The sequence below is a fragment of the Peromyscus maniculatus genome, chromosome 23 (genome assembly GCF_049852395.1).
Source record: "Peromyscus maniculatus bairdii isolate BWxNUB_F1_BW_parent chromosome 23, HU_Pman_BW_mat_3.1, whole genome shotgun sequence".
Classification (NCBI taxonomy): domain Eukaryota; kingdom Metazoa; phylum Chordata; class Mammalia; order Rodentia; family Cricetidae; genus Peromyscus; species Peromyscus maniculatus.
This window is the reverse complement of record NC_134874.1, coordinates 18,155,671-18,164,899: the sequence shown is the minus strand read 5'-3', so window position 1 is coordinate 18,164,899 and position 9,229 is coordinate 18,155,671. Positions and strand designations below refer to the sequence as shown.

The 9,229-nt window shown below is 41.3% G+C and overlaps 1 long non-coding RNA gene across 1 annotated transcript; it reads left to right on the top strand.

Annotated features, from left to right (window-relative positions):
• Nucleotides 1-2,556: 2,556 nt before the first annotated feature.
• Nucleotides 2,557-5,163, top strand: LOC121825412 (uncharacterized). The gene is made up of 2 exons (XR_013047589.1): nt 2,557-2,978; nt 3,850-5,163. It is a non-coding gene; the product is annotated as an uncharacterized LOC121825412 (long non-coding RNA).
• The last annotated feature ends 4,066 nt before the right edge of the window (nt 5,164-9,229 follow it).

Here is a 9,229-nt window from a genome sequence, read left to right as displayed (position 1 = left end):
AAATACTGCCAGCTGGGGACCAAGTGCTCAGGCACATGAGTCTGCAGGGGACATCCGACATCAAAACATTCAGAGACATATGCCAGTTTCTTAGTTCTGATGACATATCTTGGTGCGTTCATGTGCCCAGTGTTCTTCAAACCCATCTGCCATTCAGATGATTAATTAATTGACTAATTGTTGGCCTGGTAGACCACTGTCTGAAATAGCTTAGGCTGTTGTAAAAAGAAATCACAGAAACTACAGAAGTTGATTTTGTGTGTGGATCTAGAGGTTTGAAGTATAAGCCAGAGATGCAGGCATGGTGGGGTTGTCCTGTTATGCATCCCCTGCTGATGACTTAATCCCTCACTCCTACTGTGGTGAGAATATAAACTGCTGCAACCATAAGTCTTGAGGTTTCTTTACATGTTTTATTATTTTTATTTTTATTTTTTGGGGGGGACACACGTGTGAAGGTCAGAGGACAACTTGTAGGACTTGGTTCTCCCATGCCACCATGTGGAAGGAGCTTCATTCAAGTTCCCTCATGACTGGTGGAAATCTGTAGCTATATAGCCCCAAGCTAATTTCTTGAGCTCCAGACTTTGCTGTATTGATACAGAGTGCCCTGGCCTTCATCTCCACACTGTGCTGCTTCCTTTGTATTTTTCAGATGGTTAATCACTCAAGAATCTTCTATCTTATTGTTCAACTTTGTGGTGTGTTAAAAGTTACCCCAAAGGAGATGCAGACATCGGTTTAAGAGAGCATGGAGTGAGATAAAGTGAACTAGACTGAAGACTCTCTGAAACACTTCAATTCTGAGAGCATTTCTCTTTAACAATCAAAAGGGCTATATACATAATTCATCTGTGACATTGAAGTCATCTTTAAAATATTGTTTTATTCTTTAGCAATAACTATGTCTGATGCTTGTCAGTGCCTGGAGGGTTTCTGGTGGATTCCTTAAGCAATATGTACGTTGCATGGTAACAAATTTTGCTAATGAAAATCATATTGGGAAAGTGGCATGATCTCTGATTATGTGCTTTAATGAAGCTAAACTATATTGATCTCATGTTAACAAAACATTTGTTTGGCTCCTGGTGGATACCAGTTGCTGAACTTATCTAGGTCTCTTCAGACAACAAAAGGTTCATTTGAGAAGCCCTGATTCAACCCAAACAGAGATAATACATAATTCTTATCAACAGCTCATTTGGTTTATGGTTAATTGTAAATGAGATCTTTTTGTAAGTGTAAGAAGTGATGAACTGTAAAAAAGTCTCCCTCTGTCTTGTATACATGAAGGGAGAATCATAAATTTCCCAAGTAGAAATTAAATTAATTTTGAGTTATATTCCTACAGAAATATAATAGATGTGACTAATCTAATTTTATAATTAAAAACATTCAGCATACCCCATTTAAATACCAAATGATGAATATTTTAATGTTTTATTTTTGTTCTCTATTGTGATAAGTTAAGGAAGAAGAGAAGAATAGCAATTAAAAACTGATAAAAAGTTATATGTCCATAGGTGTGTGGGTTAATGTCAGGGTCTTCAATTCGATTCCATTGGTCCACATGTCGGTTTTTATGCCAATACCAGGCTGTTTTTATTACTGTAGCTCTATAGTAGAGCTTGAAGTCGGGGATTGTGATGCCTCCAGAAGTTGTTTTATTGTACAGGTTTCTTTTAGCTATCCTGGGTTTTTTGTTTTTCCATATGAAGTTGAGTATTGTTCTTTCCAGATCTGTGAAGAATTGTGTTGGTATTTTGATGGGGATTGCATTGAATCTGAAGACCACATGAGAAGGTGAGAAGGGGAGGAAGCAGAGAGCTAGGGAGGCCCACGGAGATCCACAAAGATACCCCCGCAAAAGACTGCTGGCAATGGTCGAGAGACGGCAGGAACTGACCTACTCTGGTGATGGGATGGCCAGACACCCAGATAGTGGTGCCATAAACCCCATCCAAGGACTGAGGAATCTGAAAGGCAGACATCCACGGCTGGGCCCCTGGTGGAGCACTGGGAGTCTAATTAGTGAGTATGAAGAGGATTTATATGAGCGAGAATTGTTGAAGCCAAGGTTGGATAAAGCACCGGGATAAATAACCAAATGAATGGAAGCACAGGATCTATGAACCAAAGGCTGAGGGGCCCCCAACTGGATCAGGCCACCTGAACGGGTGAGACAGTCAGTTGGCTTGATCTGTTTGGGAGGCAGCTGTGCATTGGTGCCAGGTCCTGGGCTCGTTGCATGAGTTGGCTGTTTGAATCCTGGGACTTATGCAGGGACACTTGGCTCGGTCTGGGAGGGGGGAATGGACCTGCCTGGACTGAGTCTACCAGGTCAACCCCGGTCCTCGGGGGAGACCTTGATCTGGAGGAGGTGGGAATGGGGGGTGGGCTGGGGGGAGGGGTGGGCGAGAGGGGGAGAACAGGGGATTCTGTGGCTATTATGTTGAACTGAATGGTGTTGTAAAATAATAATAATAATAATAATAAAAAAACAAAAAAAAAACAAAAAAACAAAAAAAAAAACTGATAAAAAGAACAAGAGGGTGAAAGTCTTTTTATGAACATTTCTAGGGTCAAAGAAGATCAAGGCATGGGTTAGGTTTTCCTTGAGAACCAGGGGGAATTTTTCATTAGAAAACAGTAAGGGGGAGCTGACAGACCTAGGGTTTCTTCTTCTTCTTCTTCTTCTTCTTCTTCTTCTTCTTCTTCTTCTTATTATTATTATTATTATTATTATCATTAATATTATTATTATTTTATTTCATGTATCAAATGGAACCAGAACAGAGGCCTGAAGATTCAGGAAGGTAACACAAGAAGAGAACACAAGGAGAGGGGAAGTGTTCTCAGCTGTCCTGATTCTTAACATGGGGACTTGTAGTCAAAACCATTTCTGCCCTGCTACTTGGGGGTTAATATTTCCTACTCATTCTTGATGCTTGAAAAGAAAATAGCCACAACTGTGCCAGGTAACACTCAAGGCAGAGGTCATGTCCCAGTCTCTATGCAGCCGCCTCTCCAGCAAGGGGTGGGAGCTTGGCAAGAAAGAAAATGAACAAATGAAGTTGCTGAAAACTGCAACTGAGTGAGAAGAACCTGGGGTATGCAAGGGAGACACTGGTCATGCTGATATTCAATGGCAGCATTTCCAAGTCTGTCCTGTTGGCTGTTTGATTCTGGACCAACTTGTCTCTGCTTGACATTTTTTATTAATGTTTTTCAATTTGTTCCTGAATCTGTCCAATAAATATGGCTGTTAAGAGACAGAAAAAAAAAACCTAACAGACATAAGGCTGCATACAAGTGGACCTTTTCTCTTTGAGGTGATCACAGGGGGATATGGTTCACTGTAGTGAGAAACTGAGATGAATCCTGGTTGTGCTGCTACCATGGTTACCTTCTATAAGTCACAGCATCATCTGTTAGAGATGTCTAATGCTTATGGCATCCCCAGGAGGTCCTCAGCCTTTTGTGACCCAGCTCCAGCTTTGATGGTGGTTTGATACTTAAAGTCTGATGAGTTGTTAGGGGTGATATCATGCGTGTGCTTGGGCAGAACACATTGGACGCTTTATTGTTCTGGTTCAGCCTCTACATTCATGGGTCTGAGGAGCCTGACTATGGGTTTTCTGCATCTAGAATCCACATCTGGCTTTGATCTGTGAGCTCAGTTGAGAGATTTGTCATCCCTCCTTCGTGGGTGCAACTCTTACAGCAGGACTAGAGTTGGATGTAGATACAGACTATGATCAGCCTGACTCCATTAAAATGATCTTATTGTTTTGAGCTAACAAGAGGTATTTCCCCCGAGTAACAGAATCCTCTGCCTTTTGTTCTCAGGGTGGATGGTGTTTAGATCATATGGAACCAATCTTCCATGACAAGAAGCTAGATGGAAACAAGACCTCAGGCCTTTCCTGCAGCATCAGCTGGGATCCCTCCTGTGTGCCCCAAAGAGGCTTGGTCTATTTTCACTTCCATCTTCCATCTTTTTCATGAGTATTACATAGCAAGTCCATAGAAAAGCTTTTGTTAATGCATGCAAATTCTCCTTATTTGGAGGCATTGAGAGATTCTATAACCTTACAGCTGCCTACTTCAAACTCATAGCAATTTTTTCATGTGTGGGCATTCTGGACGTCTGTGTACCATATGTGTGCCTGGTGTATGCAGAGGCCAGAAAAGGGTGTTGGATCTCCTGGGACTAGATTTAGAGATGGTTGTGAGCTGAACCTAGTTCCTCTGGAAAAGCAGCCAGTGCTCTTTACTGCTCAGCCATCTCTCCAGTCCCTTTGATTTTTAAAGACGTGTATTTATTTGTCTCACGGCACACATGTGGAAGTCAGGTGACAACTTGTGGAGGTTGATTCTCTCCTTCCATCATCAGGAGGATTCTGGGCATCAAAGTTAGGTTATCAGGCTTATGTTGCAAGCACCTTTACCTGCCAGGCAGTGGCACAGCTTTTCATAGCGACACCAAGGCCTTTGGGTGCACCTTTCTTCAGGAAGGCTAAAACCAGTCAATCTGAAGGATTTTTAAGACCCTCCAAAGCTCAGAAATGTGAAGTCATTTAGAATGAACTTTCTGTATTCTGTTGACTCTCAAGTCAGGCACAGATGTCTGCTTGGTGGGTGGACTGTGCGTGGCAGGCAGACTTGAATCAAAGCTTAAGCAATGAGTTTGGATTGTAACATTTCCTTTTCCAAAAGAAATTACCGTATTACACCCATAAAATCCTTTCTCCCGGAGATGGGATAAGCAGGTGGCTGCAATTTGTATCAATTAAATGATGACCTCATTTCTGTAATTTACATTTTTTTTCTTCCTTAATGGTAGCTTTTTAGCAAAACTGCTGATGGATAGGATTTTTATGACTTCTTTTTTTTTTCTGTGTCTATCATCTTTTTTGCACTAATTTGGAAAGTTTTGGTAAGAAATGCAAGCATCATCTACTGGACTTTAAGAACAAAGCATGAATACATTTCATTTTACTTGAGGAGGAAAAAGTTACAGCCAAGTGGAGTCCTGTGGAGATTATGAAGATGGAGGCTCTGACTCTGAAATTTGATCTTGTACAATTTCTGTCTGTCAGGTCCTGGGCTATCTTTACAGCTAAAGTCTTTCCTGAAGTAAATGAAATTTGGAAATTTTCAGCTGATGGAAGAGTAATTGGGTGGGAGCTAAGGCAAGAGGCTGATGCAAAACTGAGAGGTTTATTTACAAATAATGATGAGAATGTGCGTGCATGTGTGTATGCGTGTGTACATGTGAATATGCATGTATGTTCATGTGTGTGCACCTGTGTGTCCATGTGTGTGTGTGTGTGCATGTGTGTCTATACACATGGAAGCCAGAGGACAACCCCAGGTATTTCTCAGGTGTGCCCCATTGCACAACACTATGACTGGGTTGTTTGTTTTAGCATGGGCTCTGGGGATTGAAGTAAGTCCTCATCCTTGCAGGGAAATACACTAACTACCACCTAAGCTATCTTCAAATCCAGAGAACTTACTTGAAAAAGTATATGGTGTATTCATTTTATGTAATGTATACTAGTGTTTTGCCTTTATGTATATTTGTGCACCACTTATACACACAGTGTCCATGGAGGCCAGAAGAGGCCATTGGCTCCCCTGGAACTGGAATTACAGATGGCTGTGAGACAACATGTGGGTTCTGGGAATCAAACTCAGGCCCTCTGGAAGAGCTGCCAGTGCTCGTAACCAATTAGCCATCTCCCCCCAATAATTTACTTTCAAGAGCCTAATTCCAGAACAACTTGAGGTTCATAGCAAAACTGAGGAGAGTGTCCAGATATTTCCCAGAAAACCTACTACCTTCCAGACATCACAAGTGTCTAAAGGAGGAAAGACGTAGCAAACCTTCCCTCCTTATCAATACATCACCCCGGAGGATGCTCAGTGAGGATCAATGACTATGCACTGCCTTATCACTTCCCCCACCACTCGAGGTGTACAGTGGAGTTTATCCTTGGAGTTAGCACTTCATAAGTTTGTGAAGATGTATGATGACATATGTCCACCCACATGGTGTCAAGCAGAGGAGATTTATTGCCCTGAGCACCCCAAACCCCCACCCCCAAAACCTTGTACTTGCTCATTCTTCACTCAGCCCCAAACTCCTGACAACCACCCACCATCTTAATGTCTTTTCTCATTTTTCCTTCTCTGGAATATCATTCATTAAAACACATGCCAAGTAACCTTTTCAGGTGGCTCCTTCCCTGTAGTAGTAAAGTTGCCAAGGCTCTTCCAAATGCCATCCAGACCTTGATAATTCTTTTTTTTTTTTTTTTTTTTTTGCAGCGCTAATAGTCAAACATAGGGATATGCCCTATATATTTATACAATCATTCACTGAAGCCTTCTGATTGCTGCTAATAATGGTCAACTTTAAGTAATGTTGACCAGGGTGTTCAGATGCAGGTTTTTGTACTTGTAAGGTTTTCAGGTACCTTTGAGAAAATACCAGACGGCAAGGCTGCTTGATCATATAGCTAGACTATGTATGATCAAGCTATTTTTAAATTGGTTGTATCACTTTATATCCCAACAGCAACATCTCTCCAGCCCCTCCCCCTGATAATTTACTTTCAAGGGACTAATTTCAGAACAACTTGAGGAGCCCTGGTGCCACAGTTCCTTACTTACGTTTGATGTTGCGGTGTTCTGGATTTGAACCAGTCTAAGGGATTCATTGTTTTAATTTGCATTTCCATGTAGGCTTAGGATGTGGAAAGGTCACCCTTGTTTATTTTATCTGTTCTGGTCTTCAGTCTGATTTCAAATTATATACACACACACATATATATAATTTATACACATATTATATATATACATATATACATACATATATACATACCTACACACACACACACACACACACACACACACACATATATATATATATATATATTCCATCATTTGTTCTTAGCTTTTTTTCATCTTTGACAAGAAATGGTTTTAAATTTTTGTTAGATTCACATAAAGAGGCAATGAAAAGTTTTATCAGCAATCCCGTAGCTGTCATTCATGCTTCTCCTTAAGGAGTGTAGCACTTCATTTCACACTGAACAATTTCATGTGGATGTTTTTATTAGTCATTTTTATCGATTAATTTTTCTATTTGACAGTTTCACATACACACAATGTATTCTGATTACTGTGCCCTCCATTTTCCCCTTTATCCCCTTCCCATTCCTCTCAAACACCCAAATCACTTTGGCTTTTAATATGCATACATATACACATGTCTGTGTTTTTACACTATAAATCTGTAACATTATACACTTATTTATTTATAACAATGAGTAGATGTGTGGGACACATATACACATGTGTTCAGTAAATACATTTAAGTAAGTGCATTTAGTGTATTTCTTTGGAAATTCTCAGAAGCACCCTCACCCATAGCACTGTTATTTCCCAGGGTCGATCTGTAAGCTGTCAATATTGCTGAGTGACAGAATATGTTGGACAATAGCCTCTGTCTTCTGTCCCTGGCCATCACTGATGATTTAATGAAGTTGTCTGGAGAAGAGAGGGCTGGGAAGGAGGCAGACAAGGGGGGATGCTCATATAGAAGGAAGGAAATCCTTACTAACGATGGCATTAGATCACAGTCATGGTGACCATGTGCACGGTGACTCTGCCTCAGCAGGAGGGCCTCTCAGATGCCTGGCATGGTCTGTGCTTCAGCAGAGACCTGGGACTTGGCTGCTGTGGGCAGCTCGTTACTCACTTCATTAAGCCCTTGTGAGTGGCTCGGTATTTGTCATGTTTATGTCGGCAGAAGGCAGCAGCCATGCAGATTTTTCAGGGGCTCCTTTTCTCAATCTGTCCTTGTCTGTCTGCGCAAGGAATGCAGCCTAGAATCTGCACGAACCCTTCTTCTTCTAACATCTCAGCGTCTCAGCAAGTTTTATTAATGATACAGCATTTCTTACATGGCTGTGGGAGCTTCATTTATTAGAGATTATTAACCAGGGAGGCAGGTTAATCAATCACAAATATTTACCTTTTCACAGGCTGCTCCACATGTCAAAGATATGGCAGCAAAGAAGCAGAAGGAACTCTTGTGTCGCTGGCCCTTTTATTCTACAGCAGAGTGCTTTCAACACGCCAGGCCAGACCCTGAAGTGTTGCTAAGAGCATAACTTCAACTCTGATTAGAAATATGTCAGTGACAGTAAGGCTTCCCATGACAAATGGGGGGTTTGTTTTGTTTCGTTGTGGCACTAGGAATCAAACACCAAGCCTTGTGCACCCTAGCCAACCGCTCTACCACTGAGCTGCAACGTCAACCCCGTCCTTAACAATTATTTTACCATGAGAGAAATTTCCTGACCTAAAGGGCACGGAAACCGCACTGGCTATGGACAACAATAATTGCACCAATTATTGGTAACCCCCTGAGCATTGGAAAAAAAGGCATATATTCAAAACTGTTGATCTACATTTGATTCCATGTTTTCAAAATATGATCATCTCGTAAAACTGAAAGTTAGGGAGTTCATTACAGAATGATGAGTGAGTTTAATCTATGTTAATAGGTAACCTGCTCTCTTAGGTTTCTATTGCTATGATGAAAACCATGAACAAAAGCAAACTGGGGAGAAAAGGGTTTATTTGGGTTATGCTTCCATATCACAGTTCATCACCGAGGGAAGCCAGACAGGAACTCAAGGCAGGAACTGAAGCAGAGACCATAGAAGAATGCGGCTTACTGGCTTGTTCATCATGGCTTGCTCAGCCTGCCTTCTTATAGCATCTAGGATCACCAGCCCAGGGATGGCACTACCCACAGTGTCTTATGCCTTCTTATATCCATCATTAATAAAGGAAATGTCCCTAAAGACTTGCTCACAGTCCAATCTGATGAATGCATTTGCTCAATTCAAGATCCTTCTTAGATGAGCCTAGCTTGTGTTAAATCAACAAAAAACTAACCAGCGCACCATGTATGTATGTATGTATGTATGTATGTATGTATGTATGTATGTGTATATCTGTCTGTCTGTCTATGTGGTATCTCCTATCTATCAATCATCCATCTCACATCTCACTTCTCTGATGACAGTCACCTAAGTTGCTCCCAAATCTTGATGATTATGAAGGATGTTACAATCAACCTTCTGCAGAGAGAAGATTCTTCAAAGGTCCTCATTCAATATTTTTTTGGGGGGGGATAAATGCCCAG